The 24,202-nt window shown below is 41.7% G+C and overlaps 1 protein-coding gene across 4 annotated transcripts in view; it reads left to right on the top strand.

The window, feature by feature from the left end:
- Window positions 1–24,202, top strand: part of GLI2 (GLI family zinc finger 2) — a 192,405-nt gene that overhangs the window by 52,842 nt on the left and 115,361 nt on the right. Inside the window, exon 1 of one of the 4 annotated variants that reach the window (XM_071562409.1) lies at window positions 13,965–13,982. The exons of the other annotated variants lie outside the window; for them this stretch is intronic. The gene's annotated coding sequence lies outside the window, so the exon portion shown is untranslated. Of the gene's footprint in view, window positions 1–13,964; window positions 13,983–24,202 lie in introns of those variants that run through there. 4 annotated transcript variants of the gene reach the window in all.

Below are 24,202 nucleotides of genomic sequence, written 5' to 3'. Positions count from 1 at the left end.
TATCATCTCACTGACTGGCAGACCCTAAGGGTTGATTGGCATCAACATAGTCCCAGCACATGCTAAAATTCACAACCCATAGATGTGCTGTTTATTCATAAACACCTTCTCCCCACTTGGCACTTGCCTTGCAAGTGCCTCCACTGAGGAAGCAGCCACCCCATCTCCAGAGTCTCAGTGGAAATGAGGATGCCCAGCGGTGGAATGTCCATCAGCCTTTTTGGCATCCTTGGGGACCTAATTGTTTTTTAAGCATCCAGTGTAATATCCCCCATTAGCAGTGTCCTCTCACCTTTGGAAAAAAAAATATTTATGGGCTCAATATTTCTCCTTTTATTATAAGGAAGTGGAGGAGTAAATTAAGGATTTTTTGAAGAAGTCAGGAGAATTGTGATGAAAGCATTGTGTAATAAGATGTAAAGAGTGAAATCTGTCATGCTGTGAAGAGAAGTGCTCCTAAGTTATCCAAAATGGCCAGCAGTGAAGCAGCATGTGATCAGACACTGGCCCCAGGTCTCTGCAGGTGATGCACATGCTCTTGTGGCTCAGAGGGCTTTCCTTTGAACTCTGGCTAGAGACATAATACAGGCTTCTGAAAAGGAGCAGCATTCTTGTGCACACGCTTGTAAGTACAAAAATTAATACAAAGTTGTCTTCTAACATGAGTTAACTGCAAGGTGTGATTTAGCAGATGATAACAAAAAGGCTGGATACAGATGAGACTGTACTTACACAGTATTCATGTTAATATAACTTGTTTGATTCCCTAAACTAGAGCAATTACTCATAACGGGCCAGAAATACACATATTTTTGCTCATATTTTTACAGAAGAAAGCAGACAAGGCTTGGAGATTAATTAGGAAGTTCAGTTTAAGGAGGGAATCAGCTTTCTTAAAGGGTGGGCCTCTGCGCTCCCCACCCTGCTTTAGGGCCATACAAACAAGTCTTTATTCTCATCCAAGACAAATTCTTGATTTCATTTATTGCAGAGGTTTTACTCTTTGTACTAGTATATGAGAAAGTGGCAGTGAGGCTCAGCTAGTGCTGCAGATCACCAAGCTGCTCTCCAGAGCCAAACAAATGTAATTCGCAACACATTTCTTCTCCTTTATTCTACTGAGTCACACAGATGGAGTGCCAACACAGTATGTTTTGCATGTTTCTCAGATCATAAGGTTTTATTTTTCACTTGTAGAAATGAATAGATTCATAAGGTTTTATTTACAATTAAGGTAATCAAAGCAACAAACTGAATATTAGCTAAACAATTGAAGAATAGCTATTTAATTATATAATTATTTAGACAATATTATCATAAGGTAATATGTCCAGTCTCCATTTCTAGTTCCTTTGCTTTGGATGTTTGTCCCAAATGTTTCCAGCCTCTAACAAATTAAGTTAAGGCTGTAGCAAAAGAGATCAATACTGTTCATGCTGACACTGGAGAAGAGTCCTTTCGTACTAACAATATGCATCCCATATTTTTAGTCTTCTGAAGCTGCTGTTTTAGAGATCTTCTGTGACAGTTTTTTATAGTAACTCATTGATCAGATGTTCAGAAATTGGCCTCACAGAAATGACATCAGGGAAGTCTCTCCTAATTTTCTATTTTTCCATAAATCACATTGGTCAAGGAGTCAAAGCTCCTCTTCTTTATTTCATTAAGGGCATGGAAGCATGTGTGGCAGAGATGAAAACTGTTCATAATGGCAGTACCTAGGAGCTATAGACAAGTTAAATCTGCAGAGAAGGCACTCAGTTTTGGTGTCTCCACTTCTGGAAGGGCAACACCTAACACTTTGAGTTTGGAAAACTGTTGCTGAATGCAAAAGTGCATATTGTTGTGTAGGGTAGGAGACTCTGGAGCAGAGCACCCCATGAGTGAGACTGGGTTGTGTCCACCACGTTGGCACTGCAACATCCTCTGTACCTGCATGCATAAGGAGGCCCCAGGCAAGTGGCTAGAAGGGAAATTTAAATAAGCCACTTTTTCAAAGGCAAAGATACTTAGGAAGATGTGTTTCTCATCTTATAATAAAAATTAAAGACAAATTCTCCTAAATGCTAACTGCCTGACTTTAAACAAGGCCCAGAATGCACCTTTCCCTCTCCACCCCACCCTCCACATGACACAAACACCAAGTTCCCAAATTGATGGTGTTTATGTTTGAAACATTTTTCTGATGTCTGGCTCTGTCAAGACTAATTTTAGCATTTCTAAAGCTGGGTAAAAATACAGCCTCATTACTTTGATGTCAGAGCATAGTTTACTATTAGTATATTCTGGGGTTTATCATTTTAGTCATGTTTAACACGGCTATTGCAGGCATGCACTATTAAATCTGGCTTATTTTACATTCCTGTCCGAAATTATTTATTTGGAACAATTTCCTCTCTATCAAAAGACACGGCTAATGCTGAGTTTTAATGTGTTATTTACACACAAAATAACCTATTTACAACTCAGTATCTGCCGCAGGGAGAATGAATGGGGCAGTGCTCCCTTCATCCTGTTATATCTGAGTTTAACAATCTGGATTGCTAATAGAACCATTTATCACGGGGTGGTAATTTATTTTATGTTAGCTGCACAGGTCTCCCGGCCTCTGATCTATGGAAATACTTTGTATATAATGAAGTTCAACAAGTCATTTGGTGTAAACATTGCGAAGCCAAGCTTCAGAACTAGTAAGACTCTAGCAAGGTTTTTTTTTTCCAGGAGGTAACGACTTTCCTTTGATATTAAGACTTCAGTTGATGAAATACAGCTCTTTGCCCTGTGTGTGCTGTAAAGGCAGAGTATGGGGGATTTTTGCAGTGGATCAGAGATGGGGATGGAGTTTGGTCACTTGATTTATGTGCTGGCAGGAATGCTAAGTTCTGCAGAAGTAGCACACTCAGCCCTTTCATAGGCAGAGGAGAAGGGCAGAGAGCACCTCCCATCACTCTAGAGGTCTTCCGTAAGCAAGCCCCAAGTGGCGTTGGCAGGGAGTCCTTATGCAGTTCAGCTTGTCTCAGTGCTAGATTATGGGAAGACCATGTAAATGAGGAGGAGGAAATGCCAGCATCCCAGCTGCCCTCAGCGCACGGAAAAAATATATAGTTTGTGTGGCCTGAGACTCAGACAAATTAGAATGAGAACAGCCCCTATGAAGTCATCTCCTCTGTTCACCGTGGAGGGGCAGGGATCTTCCCCAAAGAATGTTTTTCTTCAGTTCACATTTTCCAAGAAAGAAACATAACCACTACAAGCACATTCTAAGCTTCCTTGCTCTGCATTGGTTTGCTCTATACAACTTAAAATGCTGAGAGATCTGTTTAACAGAAAAGCTGGGGCTGGCTCCAGTAGGGGAGGGGGAAATGGTTGAAATTGAATAATGGGAAAATCCTGTAATTCAGCCTGCAAAATTCTCTGACTGCCACTGTCTCTTCTTGTGTGTCTACTGCATATAGTTCAGTGGATCCTGCCTCCAGTAGGGCTTCAGTGCAACGCTGCCACAATAGCAACAGTTATCAAGAATTGTATTTCTTCTCTGACTGTTTCAGTCATAAAACTAATTCTTTTGGGTCTTAAAAGTGTGTTTTCTTGCTACCATAGGCCCTCTGAAGGGGCAGATTGCCTACAGGTCACTCTCGTGTACCGACTCGTGTCCTTTTAGGCAACTGGAACTCTCAGGTGCTCAGACTGGTGCAATGCTGAGGCTGTTCCTCCGTCACAGGATATCAAAAACTGACTAGTTGCCAGCTTTGAATTGTACTGGGCACCTGACACCTGCACATTTAGAAAGATCCATGTAGAGATGGATGAAGTTAAAGCTGTGCTGCACCATTTTATTGTTCAGTGAGCAGTATCTGGTGTGTGGACATGGCAGAGAGCACTCTGGGAGCAGCAGGTTTATTTCTTCAGCTCTGTGTGGCAGAATTTTGATAATTAGATTGTCCTAAACTGTGCCACAAAAGCACTTCCACTCCTGCCTGCCTTTTTGCCTCTCTCCATGGCTTGCAATGCTAAGTCTCTCTAGTCTCTTCTTTAAATTAGTCAGCTGTACAACTTTGCCAGGTAACCCCTTGCTTTGCTTAAAAAAGTGAAAGTTTGACTTGGAGTCTTACTTCTTGGCCACTTGGTGTTTTTTTTTCCTCATGGGGAAAACCCCTTTCCCAAGCCTCTGTACTGGATTTGTCTGTGTAGTATCCAACCCTGAGGACAGAGGTGCAACTTCAAAGTGGATAACTGTTAATGTTTACAGACTTTTTGGTTCATATTGTGTAGCCCTTACAGACGAAGCTAGAGTCCATATCCCCAAAGCATTAGAAAATGCAGCAGCTTTATGATTGGACTCTATGATCTTCAGGATCTTTTCCAACCTAAATAATTCTATGATTCATAACACCAGCCAGCATTCCATGATTGTATACAGCTCCCCTAAACTGTCATACAAAGAGTTTTTATAATTTCAGCCCATTACAGATGTGGAGGTACTTTGAAGACAGTGTAATTTTATCTCATTCCTAACCACACTGCAGGCTTGCATGCCAAGTTGGAAAGCTTTTATGAGTTTAAAATAGAAAAAGTTACTCTTCACAAGCTGGTTCTGGCACCAATGATCCCAACCATTAAGTACCACCTGAAAAACCTTTGTATTTTGTGAGTGTATTATTACTACCATTAATAATAGCTGTAATAATAATAGCTTCCACTTTTGTGTTTTGTAAGCTCCAAAAGTTTATTCTGGCATGTACTATATGTATTCTTTTTCAAGGACCCAGCCTAGACTTCATTAAAGTGCCTCTCTGAGGGTACCGAAATACAACTTTTTTAACTGATGCTGAGCTTATGTGTTGTGGATTGATCACTTAAAGTCAAGTAAGAAAATCTAGTAATGGTAATGGATTATCTCCTGGACTCTCTCCTCTGCTAGCATGTCCTCATAGGTTGAGGTTTTACTATCTTTGGCAGCTTTTTACCTGAACATCTGTGAATTTGTACAGGTTTTGTAAATTAATTCTCCCAACATCATCCATTAACCATAGCATTTGAGTCTGCCATAGTCATGGATGACCAGGACTAGGACCTCTTTTGTCTGAAGTTGGCTGCGTAAATGCCAGGCGTCTAGTTTGGGATTCCTTTGCATTAGGGTGGAGTAAATCACATTGTGAAGATGCCTGCTTTATTCGCTTGAGGGCTTCATGCCTGATTTAATGTTAGGTGGAAAAATCCTAATCTTCCCAATTTTGCCAAAATTGCAGAGTGGCATTACGGCAAGGAACCAAGGTAGGACTAGATTAATGCTTTAAAGCCTTTCATTTGTGTTCATCAGTCCCTAACCAGATGAGCAGTCTGAGAGCCCTGACTGATGACTCTGAACTTAAATCCCACCCCATGCCTTCTCAAGTCAGAGGCAAACTCAACAACCAAGTGTCAACACAGCCAGGGGAGCTGCTTCCTGTAGCTGCTCCAGCTTTACACCATTATTGACAAAATTGGTGCTCTTAACAGCCTGTTCAGAGAGATGGGAAATTTAAAATCCCCACTAAAAAGACAAGGAAAAAACCCTACTAAATTCCAAAGGCTACAAAAAGCTCCTAAAAATAACCCAAGGGGAGAAAGGCTATTAATGCAAAAATAAATAATTATGTTAAGGAAAGCAACTGGAGAGGCCAGTTGTGTAAATCACTTCAAGGGGAACAAGCCTTAGATAAAATCCATTCTTTTATCACACAGATTAAGTCTACCTTTTGATGCTAAATAATTGATAGGGTTGGCAGAGCGTTCCATGGCTGCCTGCACAGAGCAGTGGGACTGCTCCAGAGGTCAGACGAGTGGCAGAGAAAAATGTTCCTAGAAATGCTGTGCATCCAATACCAGCACCAAGAAACAAGGCTTGTATTCCCCACACTTCCTGAAGAGTTTCTGCATGGCCTTGAGAAGACATCCATATACCTCAGAGTGAAAGTAGGACTTGGCATGGTTCATCACCTCATTAAACTGCCCCCCATGAAACCTTTGGTCTGTTTTCATGGTCTCCTGTGGTGATAAGTGAGGTGCATAGGCCTGAGAGGACACAGCCAGTTCCACTGCACTATTTTTATTATTTTTTTTTAATTAGTGAAGATGAATTGTGCTGTCTGGTAGCTTCTGGGAGCCCAGGTCCTCTGGAGGGTTCTCTTGCTTTGATCAGTCCCAACGCCACTGAAACTCTTCAGTCTCTGTCTGCCGATGAACATCATGACAAGACAGGGAGATGTCATTGCTCCCATTCTGCAGACAGAGAGCACAGAAGATTTTTTTCCAAGGCCAAAGTGGCTGAAACGGTTTAAGATGTTTCAGAGGAATGATAAGAACTTACCTCTGCGACTTCAGAAGTTCATATATAGTGATATGGGACTTCCGTGGTAGCACAGAGTTCTTAGCCCAGGTTCCTTGGTTCACCGTATCTGTGAGCTAGTCCTTTCTCTCTCAGTGATGCGCCATGTAGTCATGGTCAAATGACTGAAATTCTCATGCCCATCTGCCAAACAGAGGCGTTGTTTCTTTCCATCCAGGACAACTGAACACAACTTGTCTATGCATCATGCAAAGCTTTTGAGAACATCATGATGAAGCAGTCAGTTTCATTCCTTTTAGTTGCACAAAGGTATGAAAATGTTCAGTAGCACAAACAGGATATTACTGAATTTAAACTAATGTAGCTGTGCCTTTGTCTAGAACCTAGCACAGTGGGGTCATAATTAGAGGTGAGAGTTTTTTCCAGAACCATGTGGGACATAAATTGCTTAAATTCTGAAATAAATAAATATCCTGTGAATTCTGTGTGGGGACTGTGTTTGACAGGATGAATTCTAAGATCTTAATGGTAACAACAGAGAATAAAACCTCAGCAAAGACTCTAAGTTTAGCTCTTGAAGGGATGAAGGCGATGTAGTATTTTCTGCAAACTTTTTTAGGGTTATGGTAAACTTGTGACTTTACATGTGTTGGAAAAGGACCTACACTGGGTATTACACAACTCTCATGGTGATGTTGGGTTGAAATCAGGCAAAACTTGCTGAAAAGAGCTGATCAAAATTTTAGGCACATAGGCTGACTGAGTACAAAATTAAAATAAATTTAAAAAATTGAATGTGATGCCACATGAACACAAGCAAGAAAAGTTTCACACAAACTTGTCTGAAATCAAGTCTGCCTTTTCTGTCACTTATTAGAAAGCTCAGTGGGGTTTTTCTCTTCTTTTTTTTATATATCTTTCCTCCTCCTGGAATCCCAGATCTTTTTAAGACCATTCCATTAAAAATGCTTCCAATTGTAAGGAAATTATAAATAAGGAGTATTGTAAGCAAAATATTTTTATTTACTGCCACCATTTGCAGGGATTGAATGGTGCTGTTTTGGCCAGAAAGCTGTTCTGTTCTCTTCTCTTACAGTGATAGTGATCAGCTCCTGATTCTGACAGATTTAAAAAAAAAAATCACAGCTTGAAACAAATGCATCCTTAAGTAAACAGTTAAAGTAGATATTTTGGTGACTTCAGTTGAAGACAACTGAAGATCAGTGTCTGACATTCCTGAAAACCATCCAATAGAGGAGGTATCTTCCTGTAAGCCCCTGGCCCTGTGTGTGCTGCTTCAACAGTAGTTTAATCATTTAAAGAAAGCAGAGATATTTATGCACCTAATGAGATGCTCTGAGCTGAGAGAGTTGTAAGGGCTCTGGACCCTTGATCCTGCGATCTCAGTGTTGGGTAATGTTTAGATTTTTCCCAAGTGAATTTTTTGTTCTGTTTGTAATGTAGAAAAATGATCTTTCTTGCTCAGTTTTTCTACCTGAGCCTCGCCTTGGTTTATGGCTGCTCTTTGTGGGGTGAACCAGCAGTGATGGGGGGAACCAAACAGCATCCTCTCCTACATCCTAACTGGTGTGAATATCCATGTCCTTTGTGAACGCATGCAAGTGAGGCTCGACGGTAAGCTAAGTATGTTCATGTTGTTTTGCTGGTACAGCTGGTCATGTTCTTTCTGAGGCATTTACAGACACACTATAAAGTAGAAACAGAGCAACACTAAGGTGAGGACTTCAGGCATTAGTTTGCACGTCCCGTTTTAACGAGAGGAATTATTATGTGTTGTGGGAAGCTGATCCGACTCCCAGAGGCTGCTTGTGTGAAGATACCCAATATTTTGGTGGCTCCCTACAGTGAGGGCACAGAACTGAGCCTGGAGAAAATTAGTTTCAGTTCCTGATGAAGTCCCAAACTTCCTTCATGATTTTGGGAAAGCTGCTTGACTTCCCTTCACTCCCTCATTTATATAATGAACTTGGGTTGTTCTTTGGGCCTCCAGGCCCATCCATCAGCATCTGGTTAGCATGTTTATGACATCGGTCACACTGAAACACTTAATGTGTCACAGAGTGTGGAGGTTGCCATTCCCTGCTCCCCACTACCTACAAGAGGGTGCCGCTGCCCCTGGGCCCTGTGCTACAAGGGTGACCTTGTTCATATGTCTTAGGTGTCAACCTGCTGCTGTCAAGGCAGGGGCAATAAAACAGTTTTATAGGGTTGGAGAAGATAAGGTTAAGTTCTTACAGTGAAGGTATTTTCAATATCTGTAGTGGAGAGACTCTTTGGGGATACAGAGATTGACTGTATTCCAAATGGCTATGCTGTGCCCTGGAGTAAGAAAATTTTTCCAGGTCCAGTTACCTGGAACTCAGCTGGAGAACATTGTGTTGTTAATAGCTGTGCAAATATTTTGTATCAAAGCAAGAGGAAACTAATGTTCTCAATTTAAAACCATTTTCTGTATACATAATCTATGGGTGAGCTCCAAGTACCTGGATGGAGTTTTGGGCACACCTGGGTGAATTTGCAGAAATCAAGGAGACCTTCAGGGTTTTCACTGTGACCCAAGCAATAGACACCCAAAAGACACTCATAGACACTTATATTCACCTTGTCCAGCAATAGGCAGTGGTCTTAGCAAGGTCCTTTGTAATTAGACTCCCAGGAAAGGTGGTATTCTGGGTGCCAGGTGATGGAAGAAGAGTAAAATCACTGTGGTGGGATGATAGCTTCAATGAGAAACTTACTTTCAGCTTTCCTTCCCATTAGCCTGCTGTGCACATGCACACTCTAATACTGTAATCAGCTGCAGAGGAGATGGCAGTACTGTTCTGTGGTGCATTTTTTTCCCTTTGAAAACTCCAGAGGAACCTTTGTATGCTGTTACAAAGACACCCTTAAAACATCTTTACTGCAGGGTCCTGTATTTCAACTGCTGGAGCAGCGACTCTTAAAATAGATATGAGATGACTGAATGTGTGAAAAACATTTGCATCTCTTTTTCCAACCTCTGTGTTTTCTGCATCACTTCTGCAAGCAAGATAAAAGGGTTGAGAGTTTTGCAAATTTTTATGCTGCTTTTAATTCTGCTCAGAACAATGTCTTAGCAGATGAAATAAGATCCAAGGCTATCTTTTGGTCACATAGTCACTGGCACTTGAAACAGGCTGGATTTATGTGTAGTTACTAAAAAATATATGGCAAAATTAAAGTCTCAGACACTGAGTTCATGTGCATTGGCCATAGTAAAGATAAGTAACGGCTGTTATAAGAACACTTAAATGGTTACCTTTGGGACATAAAAGGGATCTTTGAAGACAGTAAGTCTTAATACAGAAATGTTTACTCATAAAAAATACATTTGGAATGGGGGAGGGGAACACATTTCCTATTAATGTGGGTTTTGCCTTTCATGGCAGGTTGTAGCAGGTCTTTAACCTCTGTAGCACTTGAGTGAGGATAGAAATGAGCTTCTCAAAGTATCAGCCCAAAGGGCCTTTCATCAGTGCCTGTATCTGCAATGTCTTTTGTAAAGATGGTTTTAGTTTATTCTTCCTTTCTGTGGCCCAAATAAAAACTATTCTTTTCCAACTTCAAAACCTTCAAATAGCTACGTCCTGAGGGCAGAATAGAAATGTCCTTCTGAATTTGCTTCACTCAGCCTTGTTTTGTGAGGTATGGGGTGAGGAAAGAGGATGTCAACAGTATTTGATCAGTGTGAACTCGTAACTAGGGAGGATGTGATTTCTGCTTTAAGGTGTTGCAAAATTACTGCTTTGTGGGGTAGGACACAAGGTGCCAGTGGCCTCAGAGTAGTAGAGAGAAGCTGAGAGACCTTTATGTCAGATTATGATCAAAACACTTTACTCTGATAACACAATTTAGAGAGCAGCAAAAGTAGCCTGGACCATTTGTGCATGAGGAAGGCTGAGTTATGCAGAGGGGTTGGAAGGCCTTTGACCAGCTACTGTCCAGAGATGTAAGGAACAAGAATGTAGCAGGGTTTGAGCCAAAAGACAACATTTTGCGGGATCTTCAAGAGGAAAACTTGGTAGCAAAGGAAAAAGTTAGGAAATATTACACACTCATAGAAGCATAAGAAGAAACTGGGTGCACTAAAAGGCAAAAGGTAGAGAAGCTGGAAAAAAGTACCTGGTGTTTGCAAAGGTGAGGTTGCCAAGGAGACACAACTGGATTTCTGACGAACCCTTTTTCTAAGCCCATGGCCCAGTGCAAAATTAGCTCTTCATTAGCTCTTCATATGCCAATGACAGAGCAGAACTATTGGTGGGCTTTGTTAGTCTTATTCCAAAACGTGATGCTCATCCAGGCAGTAATTGTTTAGGTAAGTAAAAGAAATTAGGTTTTAAGTCACATACTGACCTGTCTTTGTAGTTAGTACGGCATGTTCTGGTCATGTAATGAGACAGAAGACAGATTAAATGAAAGACAGGCAGGATTTTCATTCAGGAAATTGGTATGGTAATGACAGATATGGGGTCTTGGCATGTTTCACATAGGCTTCATCTAGCCTCTTCAGGTAGCAGATACAAGCACGGCTCTCACTTATATTCACCCAGTCAAGCATGAGGAGGTAACAAGTTCTCCAGGGAGGCTGGTATTTAATATCTGCCAGATGCCTGCTGGAGAATACTAATACAGATTCCAGATTTAGTGTGCCCTGGGAATGCAGATGGTTGGTAGCAGCATGCCTGGCCCGACAGCCACATCTCCCTTAGCTCCATGGCAGAGCTGCCTGGATTTTCATCCCCTGCTATTTGGATTGTAAAAGTGATGGCTTGGCCAAAGAAGCCTTTTACTGACTTCCCTGGGAGGATGGTTAGCAGGTAAGAGGAGGAATGATGCTGGGGTTTTCTGTCAGAGTATCACACTGGTGGATAAGGGGAGCAGCAACATTGATTGTGCTGGATGTCTCTGGGACCATTCTCTTGGGCAGGAAAAGCCAAGTGCTGTGATGCAGTGAGTGCCTTGGGGAGGGTTTGTGCTTGAGGAGAAGCTTCAGTCAGCTCCTGCAGTGTGTGCATTCCCCTCTGAGACAACAGCAAGGGGAGAGGGAGGGTGGCAGCCCTTGTGGAGAGGCTACAGCTTGTCCTCAGGCTTAAGCGGGAAAAGACCTACTCTGAGTTTCACTTTCTTACCAAATAAAGGGAAGAAAAAACCCCAAACCCCTGTGAGGCTCCATATAAATCAGGGCAATAAAACTGCCTGTGGTCACGATCAAATTATACGGCCTAAATCTATATAAAAGAACTGGAGCAGGTTCAGTCCAGCACCAATGTTCTTCTTTCTGTAAACAGCGAACAGAGGGTGAGGATGAGGAGGAGGGAGGGCAGACGCTGAGCTCCCAACACCAACACACCGGGGCAACAATTTGCTGAGGTGCTTAAAGTATGTGTTTTCAAAATCTGTTTCTGTCCATAAGGGTTTAAGAAAAGGATGTCGTCTGCTTGCTCAGTAACTTGTGTGTGGCCTGTGAGCGGTTTCAGATATTTGGCCAAAACCAAATAATCTCTCCTTTTAGGAAATTTGAAAAGTATGTGTGCATCCCAGAAAAGAACAGAGATTTGCTCTGATGTTCTGTGCTCCTGCCACAACACCTTGTGTAATTGTGGCACCAGGTGTTGTTGAGGTGGGGGGAGAGAGAGATAACACTGAGCCCTCTCTGCTAGAAGGAGGGACCAGATATTATCATTTGGGCTTTCATGAGACTCTGAATTAATAGATTGTTTTAAATGGGAGAAAAGGCTACTAGGGTATGTTGTATATCTTCAGAATTCAGCTGAATGCAGCAAAAATGTCCATATTAGGACATGGTACTTACTAGAAGTGAAATAACAGAACTAGTGAACTTTCACAGTATGAATAACTTGCAGATGAAGTTGAAATTTCTGATGGTGTAGGAGATTTTTAAACTGAAGGCTTTGGCTTCTTTTCTGAGTACCCTGGTCATGCTGACAAGTTTATAAATCTCTATGGTGCTTGACTAATATCCCGAAGATCTGCACTATCCTACTCAAAAGTGGTAGCTGCCTTCAGTGTTAATTAAGGGCTGTATTAGGGAAGAGCAGGGGGAGCAAGAGGGGTCTTTCAAGTCCAGCAGCCGCTGCTTTTGGAGGAAATGAGCAAGGAGATTGTACAGGCACAGCCTGAAAGCCAGCAGAACTCCCCATGACTGTGCAGCAGCTGTACGGAGTCACCAGAAAGTGTGAAGACTCATTGGTTTTTGGGGGGAGAAACATTAAATCTCCTGGGGTGAGGGGGGAAAGAAAGCTGGGAAGCTAAAAGCAGTAGCAGGTTTAGCCACAATCCATGGAAGACCACTGCAGCCTTAGATAAAGGAAATGGCACCAAGAAATTTGATAACCTGTTATATTTATGTAGCACATTTCATCCTCAAAGCATTTTTCGAACTTAATGATGTGCAAACTATGCGCACACGTATCCTTTCATCTGCCACCGACTGTAGCTGCCTTCAGTGTGAAGCTGATGATGGCTGCTTTGCCATCTCAACAGTATAGGACAGCAAGTGGAAAATGTCTGAAGTGCAGGCAGATTTAGGGAGGCAAAACTTAACTGGTGGGCAAGACAAAGGGATTAAGAACATTTGCACTGGCAAAGTGCATGGATAGCAATATCTTCTGTGACTACAGTCAGTCAGTGATTAATCTTTTAGAGATCCCACCAGATAGAGCTCTCTTTAAGGAAAGCTGGAAAATTCACCATAGCTGTCTGGAAATCTGTTATGAGCTTTCTTTAATGCCACCTAGCAGTCTCCCACCTCAAAAAGTACATGCTGACTCTGATCACATGAGTTGCTTTTCCACCTGAGATCCAATGGGATCAAATAACAGAGTTCTATAGAAGGCATTGTGATGTCGTTAATTTCTTAAGTTTTGCCACTTAATGGTATTCTTGTCTCAAAGGAAGGGTGTTTATTTTTAAAAAGGGTCAATAAGTGAGCAGTAGAGATCCTGGGAGATGTGCAAGTTGATAGCATTTCAAAGTTGTCATGAAAGGAAAAAAAAAAAGCCATACCAGCACCTTTACCCCTGTTATCATCCCAATGAAGTTCTGCATTTTCAGGCATGATAGTTTTCAATGTCACCCACCCTGTAAGAGTTTTGGTGTGCTGTCTAATCCCCCAGTTTAATGAGTTCTGCAGGGATGCACCATGATAACTAAAGATCATTTACCTGAATTGCTTTTTAATTTCTGGAATGGGAAGCTGCTTGTACAGCAGGATAATTACATTATAATTTACAGCAATCCAAAATCAATAAATTTAGTCATATTGGGGTAGAGAAGGAGGATGAAAAATCCCTCCACCATTAAATTATTTCACACTCTGCACATGATGTTCCAAGAACTCAATAATAAACTTTGGGGGCTGGGAGACACGATTGGAGAATGACTGGCTTAGTGAGGCTGGTCAGTAAATCAACTTTGTCCAGTGATTTCTATAGTGAAATAACACATGGTATGTTTGCAGAAGAGGGCAAATACAGCAGATAATGTCCTCTTTATGATTTAATTCCAGAGTATTGAAGGAGAGAGAATGCTTTGTGCTCTCTGGCCCCTTATTCGAGTGGGGAAAAGCTGATGAACCATCGCCAGCTGCAAGGTAAACGTGGGCATCTACCTGAGCTTTGCTGCCTGCCTGAATGTAACAGTTGGAGTTGAATAGTTGTTGGGATGAGCCACTAAGGGACCTTGTGGATTTCAGGCTCTTGATTTCTTTAAGATGAAATTGGAAGCTTTTCTCCAAGTTAGCATTTTTGCCATGTACAAGTCATTTGGCTTATTGCACAGAGAAATTAATGTAACTCCATGAAGTGTGTTGTAAGGAGGATGGACTATGTGGCATCAGTGTTTCCTGAGCTTCCCCGTCCAGGAAGGACCACACAAAGGGTGGTTTTTTATTTCTGGAGAGTGTTCAAAACTCAGCAGTGCTCTGACTGCTGGAAATACTAAAGAAGAAGGGATGACCTTGCCATTAGAAGGTTGGTCTCAGGACCTTGGCACCTGCTGCCAGCACCTCTTTGATTTAAAACCCAAACCCTGACAACACTAGCACTAATCTAACCCATCCCTGGGTCTCCAAACCAGCGGTGTCCACAGTGCTCCATGTTTTCAAGGGTCCACCCAAGAATCAGGTTTAGTTCTGGCAGGTGGGAAGAATGGCAAATAGACACAGGTAGGCCAAACACACCCCTTCTAATTTAAGGGAACTATTATTCGAGCAGACAGTTCAAAGGAGTTCAGTTCGGCTCATGGAGACTGGAGCTGTGGTTTTGGTTTGGGGTTTTTTCCTTTGATTTTCTTTAAAAGAAAGCTTCATGGTTGTATTAAATCCCACCCATGTCTTCACTGAGGTATGTCCTGCTGGATTCATCTCACAGGAAGATGTATTAGGTGTTTTTGGACTTCCCTGGCTCAGACTGACTCAATTTTAGTTTTCCTTTGAAACCACAGAAGAGCTGTCGATGCTGCACCCAAAAAAGGATGTTGTATGAAAAGGAAATCACTTTGTCTCTTGTATTTGTAGAGGATTATGATCTGGCATGACCTCATTATGGGTTAGGCGAGGATATTTCTGGAAATACTAATTAAATACTTTTTCCATCCCTTGTGCCCGTGTAGCAAGTGTAGGCTTTATAACAAGAAAAAGAGGAGAAAAAAAACTGTCTGCAAGCAATTTTTTCAAGTTCTTTCTCCAGTCAAATGAAGGAAGTATAGTTACGGTCGTGGTAGCAATATTAGAAGCTATTAAACAAAGTTTTCTTAGTTGCAATGAACTAAAAGAAAATAATTACCTGAAATAAGAGAGTGAAGCTGGGACTCTCCAGACGCTTTTGTCTATATCTGAGTTTAGGAGTCTGAATAATTCTTGTAATTTCAGCAAGATCACTCTGGATTGCTGAAAACATCTTTCCTTCTGCAGATTTTTCTTCTGCTTTAATTTTTTTATTTCCCCACATTCAGATTCAGTGAGCATAAGCAGTAATGCACAGCTCCACAAACTATCCCGTTGGCATCAGCTGGTGGTGAGCTGTGGCATGGGCTGTAAATCTGTTACACTTGGCACAACCAGGGTAAAAATTACATGGTCCCATGTCCTAATATATTTATTAATGGATATTCTCCTATTATTTCTTACGGTGGTGTTCTCCTCCTGGGCTTACCCATTTTGCTCCAAGAGACGTGTCCTGAACTTGCAGCATTCCCATGAGTTTTAGCAGCTCTGAATCCCACCCTGACCGTCTGAGCTGTTTCCTATTGAGGTCAGTGGGAGTCTTCTACTTAACTTCAATGGAAGTTGGACTTGGCCACTGACAAAATGTCTTTAAAAATTCCCTTCAGCAAATAAGCTTGTAAATGTTAGCACTAAAATAGCAACGTGCAGGCCCAAATATGTCTGTATTGAAAACACATGCTGTCAGATAAAAATGTGTTCTTACAAAACCTTCAGACATCATCATCGCATGGATGCTGTAAAGATTTTTAATTTTTTTTAAATTTTATATTTAGCATTTTGGTTTGCTAGCCTGTTGTGTGGCACTTCACATAGGGCTGAATCTAACAAGGCGAATACCAGACTTCTCTGAACAAGCAGTTGGTGGCCTTTGTTTCCGGTTATTGTTCTAAATCCAGAGACATGGTTCTTTTTCCTTTGAATGTGAGATTTTGTCCAACTTGCAATATTCCAGTGGCATGTAACAATATCCAGTCCTGCATTTTATTAAGTTGCCCCCATGGATATGAAACAGGACTGCTCTATTGTAGCAAAATGAGGGAAATGGACACTACTTCCTCATGTTAACTTTAGGAATTGCTTCTTGACTTACAAGTGGCCAACCTTATGTTGGAACACGGCAAATGGAGAGAAGATGTGGAGGAATGGCCCACATTTTTACACTTTTTCTCCCTTTGTTCTTCACAATGTTTAAGGTAAATGAAAGCTGTGGTTAGCGTGGCTTGGGATAGCTGATGAGTGGACCATGGCTTGTCTGTCATCAGCATTCTCAAGTGCTGCACTTGAGAGAATGATGGTAAAGGCAAATGGAACTGGGTGATGGCTTAAATGCCTGTTGTAAATTGTTGAGGTCCAGGAGTGGATTGATAACGGATAAGTTGATTCAAGGCAAAGCAGGGACAGCTGTGGAAGTAGTAATTCCATCAGCCATCCCCAGCCCTGCTGCCTCTGCCTGTCAGAGAGCCAGCGACACCTGGCCTTTGGCAGAGGGAATTGAAAAGATTTTATCTGGGCTCATCTGAGATGACATGTGTAACCATCTTTGTTGTCCAGATTCAAGGCAGTTATGTTTGAAAACTCCTCTCAGCCACACAGGTGATGCAAACCCTCTTGTTTCCTTTGTTTCTGGTTCTCTTAGCAGAAGTTGGTCTTTGCAGGGGGCAAAATCAAAGCTCTTTCTTTAAAGTCTATTAAAATGAAGTGAACCTGACTGCCTCAAACAGGGAACTCTTTGGCAGGGTAAACCTTCTTGGGGCGCTAATGGAAGCTGGAGCTCAACAGATAAAACATTGAGATGGGCTGCAGTTTGGCGGGACAAGCACTTGGACTTTTTCAGGCCATGTCCTTGCCTCCTGTGGACACACTCATATCAGGAGGTCTTGATGGTCCCTGTTTGTGGCAGCAAAAACATGCGTTTGGTACTGTTGGTTTGGTGTGACTTTTCCTCGTGAGGGAGGACTGCTGAAAAAAACTCCAGAGCTTGGCACTTGTGTTATCTCAGAGAGGCCTCTCCAGCCTCATCTGCGTCAACAAACTACTCAAGGGGAAAGCACAGTTTATACCAGCAGAAGGTCTCCTCCAGCTAAAACCCTTTCCCCAACCCAGCACAGACTATACAGGAAAATTATGTTTTCCTGATCCCTCATTTTTTTTTAACCTTTTTTCCTTTTTTTTTTTTTTTTCAGTTTGGTTTGGTTTGGTTTTGGGCCAGGACATTTGTCTGTGATCAGGATTTCAGGAGGGTAGAGCGGACTGTGGAGGAAAGGTACCAAGACCCATCCCCCTGTGAGGGAGTTGAAGACACCTGCAGTGCTTTGCAAATTGGATGCTGAGTGGCCAGTTCAACCTGAGCCCATCATCTTAGAGGGGAAAAAGCACAAGGAGACATCTGCACAGAGATTTGTGCACGCCATAATATTTTGGGCTTTGCAAGAGAAGAGGTCCCATTCTTTCCTTTAGCCTAGGAGGTTTTTGAGAACCTCTGACCTTCTTCCTCTCCAGTTCCTGAGCTGAAGTAGGACTATTCCTTTGGGTAAGTGCACTTGTAGGATAAAGGTGCAGATGGTTCAGGTCCTGGTCACTGCTGTTGCAGCGTGCTGTGAGACTAAAGCACAGCTTGGCACAGCCACTGAGCCCAAGCCGATTATGCGAAAAAGTAACACATGAGCAAATGCAGGGTGAGGCAGAAGAACAGAATGGGATTTAAAAATCTCAGCTCTGTTATTAATTTCTCTGGAAAAGGTGAATTAATAATTCTACTTTTAATTCATTAGTACTTAGGCTAAAAATACGTTGGCTCTGAAAGAAAATTACAAAGTAAAGGGGAAGCTGTAATAAAATCTCCCTCCTCCTCCTCTTAAAAAAATATTTTGCACAAAGACAATTCACTGATTAGAAATGAAAGTTGTAGTCCCGTGGGGCCAGGCTGGAATTACTGCATACCACTTGTCTTTGAAATCAAGGCCTCCAACCTTCTTAATGTCCAGGTGGGGAATTCCGGTGGCTTTACTCTAATCCAGGCAAATCTGAAATCCAACCCTGTTGGGAGGAAACAATGTGGGAAACAGATTCATCTTGATCTCGGCTTTGTGCCTTGGAAAACGATTAAGACCAACTGTTAAGCAGCTCCCAATAGAGTTCACAAACCTGCCGGCCTCTGTGTGACACAGATTTCTCAGTTCAGGCTTCACCCCTTAAAATAACAGATGGAACGGATCCGGTTAAGCTACAGAGTGGGTTCCCTTTATTCCCCAGTTGTTAAAATATTATTTCTGTAGTTGCAAATGATTTTTAATCTGATTGCTTTGCTACAATTATTTTTTTCACATTTGTTACTTTAACAAAATCAAACTCAAACAATTTGATACTGCTTGCCATGCTGACTTCTGTGAGAGTAATGTCCTGAGACACTAAACCCCGTGCAGCACTGCAGAGGTCACACACATGGTCCTATCAAACTCACACAGTGGGGTTCCCTCTATACCCTTTTTCCTGTCCCAATCTCAGTCAAGATAACTGGTTTTATAACAGCTTTTGAGGATTTCAAAGTGATTTAGAAAATCCAGTCCTTTGAGGTAGAAAAGTATTCATGTTCTGCACATAAATAGAACGGGGAAACAGAAAAGCTGCTCTTTATTAAAGCTTATTTTGGCAAATCGATGAAGAAAACCAAGGACTTACAAGTCTGTTTACTGATACAGTTGTTAAGAAAATGTCCTCCAGGGAACCTTCTTCCATAGGATTTCAGACCTGGTGAAGGCTGGAAGAACATCCTGGCATTTCAAAAGCCTTCTGAAAATGAATCTTAGAAAGTGTTGATGTTTCTATTCTCCTGCAACATTCGTTATGGGAGGCTGGTAAGAAAATAATAACTAAACGTTAATGTAATCTTTGTTATTTTTCTTATATTCATTGCATGTGGTTACAATCAACACCCGTGGGTAGCAAAACTTGTTGCTGGTTTGATTCCTGGGTAATTCTGCAAGTAGTTACTAGCAGATTTGTGAAGTTTGGCATTGAACTGTGCTGTTTAAGGGTGGGATTTCAAAAACTTCAAGTGGAATTTGGAGCACAGATCCCTCCATTTCTTCCTTGCAAATAAACATATTATTCTTTACAGTGGACTTATCATTATTGCAGTTTTGGCATGAATTTATCAGCACTCATTAGTATTTCATTACTTAAAAGGCATGGACAGCTTTGTTCCTCTCCCTTCCTTTTCAGACAGTCAATCCAACAGGTGATTTTTAAAAGTGTGATTAAATATGCAGCATCGTGCACCTCTTTTACACTATGTCAAGGAAAAAGTGATTGATTCTATTTTTCTTTTTTTTTCTATTGGAAATATTTTGCTAAAACCCTGTGTGTATGTGTGTACATGTATGTGCTGGCCACCTATCCCACTGCATGCTGTGCGCATAATTGATGTCTCTTGCTAGGACCAGTAGGAGCTAACAAACCAGAGGAGTCATAGAATCTTAGAACCAGAAAGATCATCTAGTTCGAACTCCTGTGCCATGGGCAGAGGTACCTTCCACTAGAGCAGGTTGCTCAAAGCCCCATTCAACCTGTCCTTGAACACTTTGAGGAATGGGGCAGCCACCAGTCTCTGAAAGTCCATTTCAGCCTTAAAACTGGTGCAGAAAGTTTTGTCACTTTATCATGGGGGAATGTTTCTCCTGTTGGTGGGGTTCTTCAAGGTGATGTTTGTTTTTATCTTCACCAGTCCCATTTTCTCCAAAGATTGTGCCGTTTCACCCCCTGGAGGCTGCCCAGACACCGCACATTTGAGCTGAAACTGGAAATTTCTCTTTTGCACGATGGCTTGAAGGGTCCTTCACAGGCCCATTACCAGTGTCCAGCAGGGATGACGGGGTAAATCCTCCCACTGATCTGTTCTAGGGTGGGGGCCAGGCTGTGCTTTGCTGCTTGCAGGTGGTCCTGATTTCCCTTGCTTCTCATGTGCAGGGCTCTAAGCCCCTTCTTCACCAAATAGCATCCCTACCCTGCAAGTGCCAGTGCTCTGCTTTCAGTGCACTTTGCTGTGGTCCCTGCTGAGTTCAATGATATTTAAGCATGTTCTTGAGGTTGAATGTGAGCATAGAAGTTGGGCTGAATGGAGATGTCAGTGTGAAAAATAAACACTCTAAGGTTCTGGCTGATTTTGCTCTTGACCTTTGCAATTTTGTAGAGTTGCTTGCAGTTAAGAATGGGTGTTTCCTCCTTCTTACATGCTGGGAATGCAGTAAAAAACTGAAGAGCATAAAAGGGAGCTCTGTTAGCACCAAACCAGAAGCCCAGTCAGATAGTGGATGAGAAGTTGGAAAGAGTTTGAGAAAAATTCACATCTGTAACAGAGTAGGTTTTTATGTAGCAATATACATATTTTAATTTATGCTTGCAGCGACAGCAGTTGTATATGCAAAAGCAGGCATGCAATTACATGTGCACTTCTGCTTGGGATTCCAAGACTTAAGAAAGAAGTGATTATGATCATGGGTGAGTTATACTGCAACGGCTCTTCATGTTGTGTAAGGAGCATCTGTGTGCCATATTATGCACATGTGAAACTATTTTTATTTTTTTAATTTGATTTCCATAGGAGATTGCACAGTAACCATTTGTGTTCAATGGCTGCATACAAATCTGTCTTGCAGAGTTCACTGTTTATGTACCTGGCTCTTGATAAGGCAGAATGTACCCAGATAGTTGGCATTTACACACTTAAAGTTAGTATTTTTGCAGTGAAAAATCCAGTTGGTTTGCCCCAGAGAACTTGCCTTGTGAGATTTTCATTGTAATTACAAACATTTGACTTATCAATTATTCTATTCAGGTATGTTTCTTAATGAATAACAAATTTGTTTTGATAAGAACTGTTCCTCTGTTCATTGATTATGAGAGAATGATTGGAGAAGATCATCTGTGAAGGAGCTTCTGTAATTGCCAATGTGAGATTGCTGCATTTATTTATTTATTTATTTATTTATTTATTTATTTATTTATTTATCTGTTTTGAACAGTCATTTCCTCTTAGACTTCTCCCTGTGATAAAACTAGCTTTTCACAGATTGTAATTTCCTGGCTCTTCTAAGACTTAGAAAAGTATGGTTCAGCAGTTCAAACTGCTGTATTGAGCTACCTCCTTAAAAAAAGAGATGCACGAGACCTTGCCTCAGAAGCAGCGTAGTTCTTCCTTTCCAAACTTAATTTTTTAAGTTGGTTATTTACTGCCAATAGTGTTATCCATACAGATGCACTCAGATCTTTTATGACTCCCTAAAGTCTTTTCCACACTAATTTCTTATGTTTGCAGGCAGTAGCGAGTGTGTCATGGCTGACCATCTCAATTTCCAGTGGAGACTTCAGACAGTGTTGCATTTGAACAACCACCTTTGCTCCTGACTGTTTTTTTCATTGAGGCTTACAGTTTTCCAGTTTTGAGATTACGTCTGACAGAACTAGGAATTTTTTAACTTCAAAAAAAAACTTTGGAAGAGGGTGCATGAATGATCAGCTCTTCATGGTTTTCATTCTTTGCAACACAATAGTAGGATAAAGAAATTACATGGATAGAAATGGATTCTAAATAATTATGCTGCTTCAGTACACAGAGATATGCCAAGCCTTGCTGCAGAGGTACTGCTGCTCTGTTTTATGTAGCTTTTACATAGTACAAAGGGAGCCCCGTGAACGCCACAACAGCCTTTTGAAGTCTTGTAAGGGCCATTCCAGTATCCTACCAGTCCCCTTCCACAAGTGCTCAAGGGGAAAGGTTAGAACAGGACCTGAGGACTGCAGAGAAAATTCATGTACCTTAACAGAGTGTAAGATTTTTTGGTACAGAGTTTAAGGTTTTATACTGGTAAAATAGATGTTAATCTCTGAGTTTTGTTAACAGAATATGTAAACTGTAAGGGTAGTCCAATGTTGATGTGTATCTCTTTGGTGAGGCTTTTCCCATTCTTTTTCAAGCTCTGGATTTAATAATAGTAATATTCTTCTCATATATTTTAGATAATGGTCATCATATTTTCTTGTCTCCTTAGAGACACTATGAAAATTAATTAGCTAGTGTTTATAAAGGAGGACACTCAGATCATGTTACTCTAATTACTCTCTGAATACCTGTATTGATTTATAGCAGGAGTGCTACCAGAATGGGATGATGTTTCACAGGGAGAAAAGCATCTGTGTCTGGCCAGAAGTGCCTTGGGGTGACATGCTCCTGGTTACCCAGTCAGCTCTGAGGAGTATATTGACAAATACCTCATATTTGAATACATCACCTTACCTTCTCCAGGCTCTACAGGATGCACGTATTGCAACAATTATCTCCATGGTTTGTTAGACCAAATAAAACATGGCTTGAGGGGGAAGTCCTCTGGTTTCAGGGCCTTAACTTTGGGGAAGGCACTATCTATTGTAGGCTAATATATTTATGAGTGCATGTGTTTGGTTTCATAGATAATGTTTCTACATGTCAGATCAGGAGAAGTGCATTTCGGTATGGGGTTTTTTTTTCCTGATCTAACAAGTACAAACTTCAACTGGTTGTAAAAACATTACTTTGTAATTGTATTTAATAAGGAGACAGCCTGGAGCCAAGGAGCCGGAGATCCCAGCACTGCTGAGTTCGAGCATAAAGCCAGTCTCAGTCAGAGGTCTGTGGTGCAGGCACATCCTTCTCCCGTACTTAATCCTGGCAAAGGCTCTGGGACCCATCCTGGGTGACAGGTATGGCAGCTCCAGCTAGATTTTCTGGCCAGAGAAACCAGGGTTTCTGGCAAAAACTAGGCCAGAAGAACATGAGCTGAAAGAAAAAAATGTAATGACTAAACCATCAGATTCAGTGGATCCCTGAGTTTAGCATTTAAACTTGCTGTTCAGATAGCAGCAGCAGATGAGCTTTAGTGGCCCAGATTGCAAAATCCACACCATCACTGTGCAGAATTATCCTGTCCGGAGGCCAAACTGCCAGTCTTTAGCTTGCCACCCAAACCAAAGGCAGCTTGTTGCAGCCACCTCATGGCTACTGGTACAGATGAGTGGCTTCACCTAGTAAAGGACAAAAGCCATGCATTTGCATGAAGAGTCTGGACAGCAATCAGCAGTCAGTGGTGCGAAGAGTGGGCTGTGGACATCCCCAGTTTAATGGCTTCAGTGTTCCCGATCATGGTGCAGACTGGAAAGAATACAGGGCAAGACTAGCTCCTCTACCCGACCTGTATCTCATCCTTTTCCTGTCACCAGCCTCTGAAATGGAGAGTTTATCTCAGGCGAGGTATGGCATGAAGGATACACATTTCTGCCTGCTATGACTCAGAAGCAAAGTAGCAGCTTTGGTCTGGCAGAGGTGGAGCTGGGTATATGTTGCAGCCCAAGCATAATAAAGGTCTGGAGGCTGTAAGTGGGGAAAACCATTCACAGTCCTGACTTGGCAAAGCTCCTTAAAAAGAGCTCTTTGCCCCAAGCCACAGAGCCTCCCAAATCTCGCTTGGTTCCCAGAATTCAGACAGCAGTGTTCCTACCAGAAATGAACACACAGTTCATTTTAATAAGGATTGAATTGGCAGCTGCATTGAGTTACAAGAATATAATAGATATGGTAGAGGGAATCTTTTAAGCTGGTAAGAGTGACTACGGGGATATCCTGTCACTCTTAGAGTCCTTTTCCTTTGCCTCTTTCCAAACAGTCATGCAGCAGAAATGTGTAATTAAGAGGAAGTAAACACATGAATACTCGTTCAGTGGGATAGTGCTGCTCTTGAGGCTTTCACCACTTCCTAGATTGCATTAAGGGATGTTCTTCGCTCCAGCTTTTGATATCTTTGCTTTTGTAGGTCTTTTCCATTTCTGAATATATCCTAGGTGTTGTGACCTTTTGGCACAGCATGTTTTTTGTGTGACCCTTGATATATTGCTTCATTTAACAGTAATGTGACATCATCTCGGCTTCACAGCCTTAAGGGTCAGATTGTGATGACTCAGTTTCAGCAGGGACAGCACTACTCACCATTATGGATGGTTATTCCTGCAGAAACTCTTGAGTGTGTGTGGGCACATATGTGTATTTTTATGGTTTATTG

This window comes from Pithys albifrons, chromosome 8, assembly GCF_047495875.1.
Source record: "Pithys albifrons albifrons isolate INPA30051 chromosome 8, PitAlb_v1, whole genome shotgun sequence".
In the NCBI taxonomy this organism is placed as follows: domain Eukaryota; kingdom Metazoa; phylum Chordata; class Aves; order Passeriformes; family Thamnophilidae; genus Pithys; species Pithys albifrons.
Note: the sequence above shows the minus strand (reverse complement) of the source record. Positions and strands in the feature narration are given on the sequence as shown.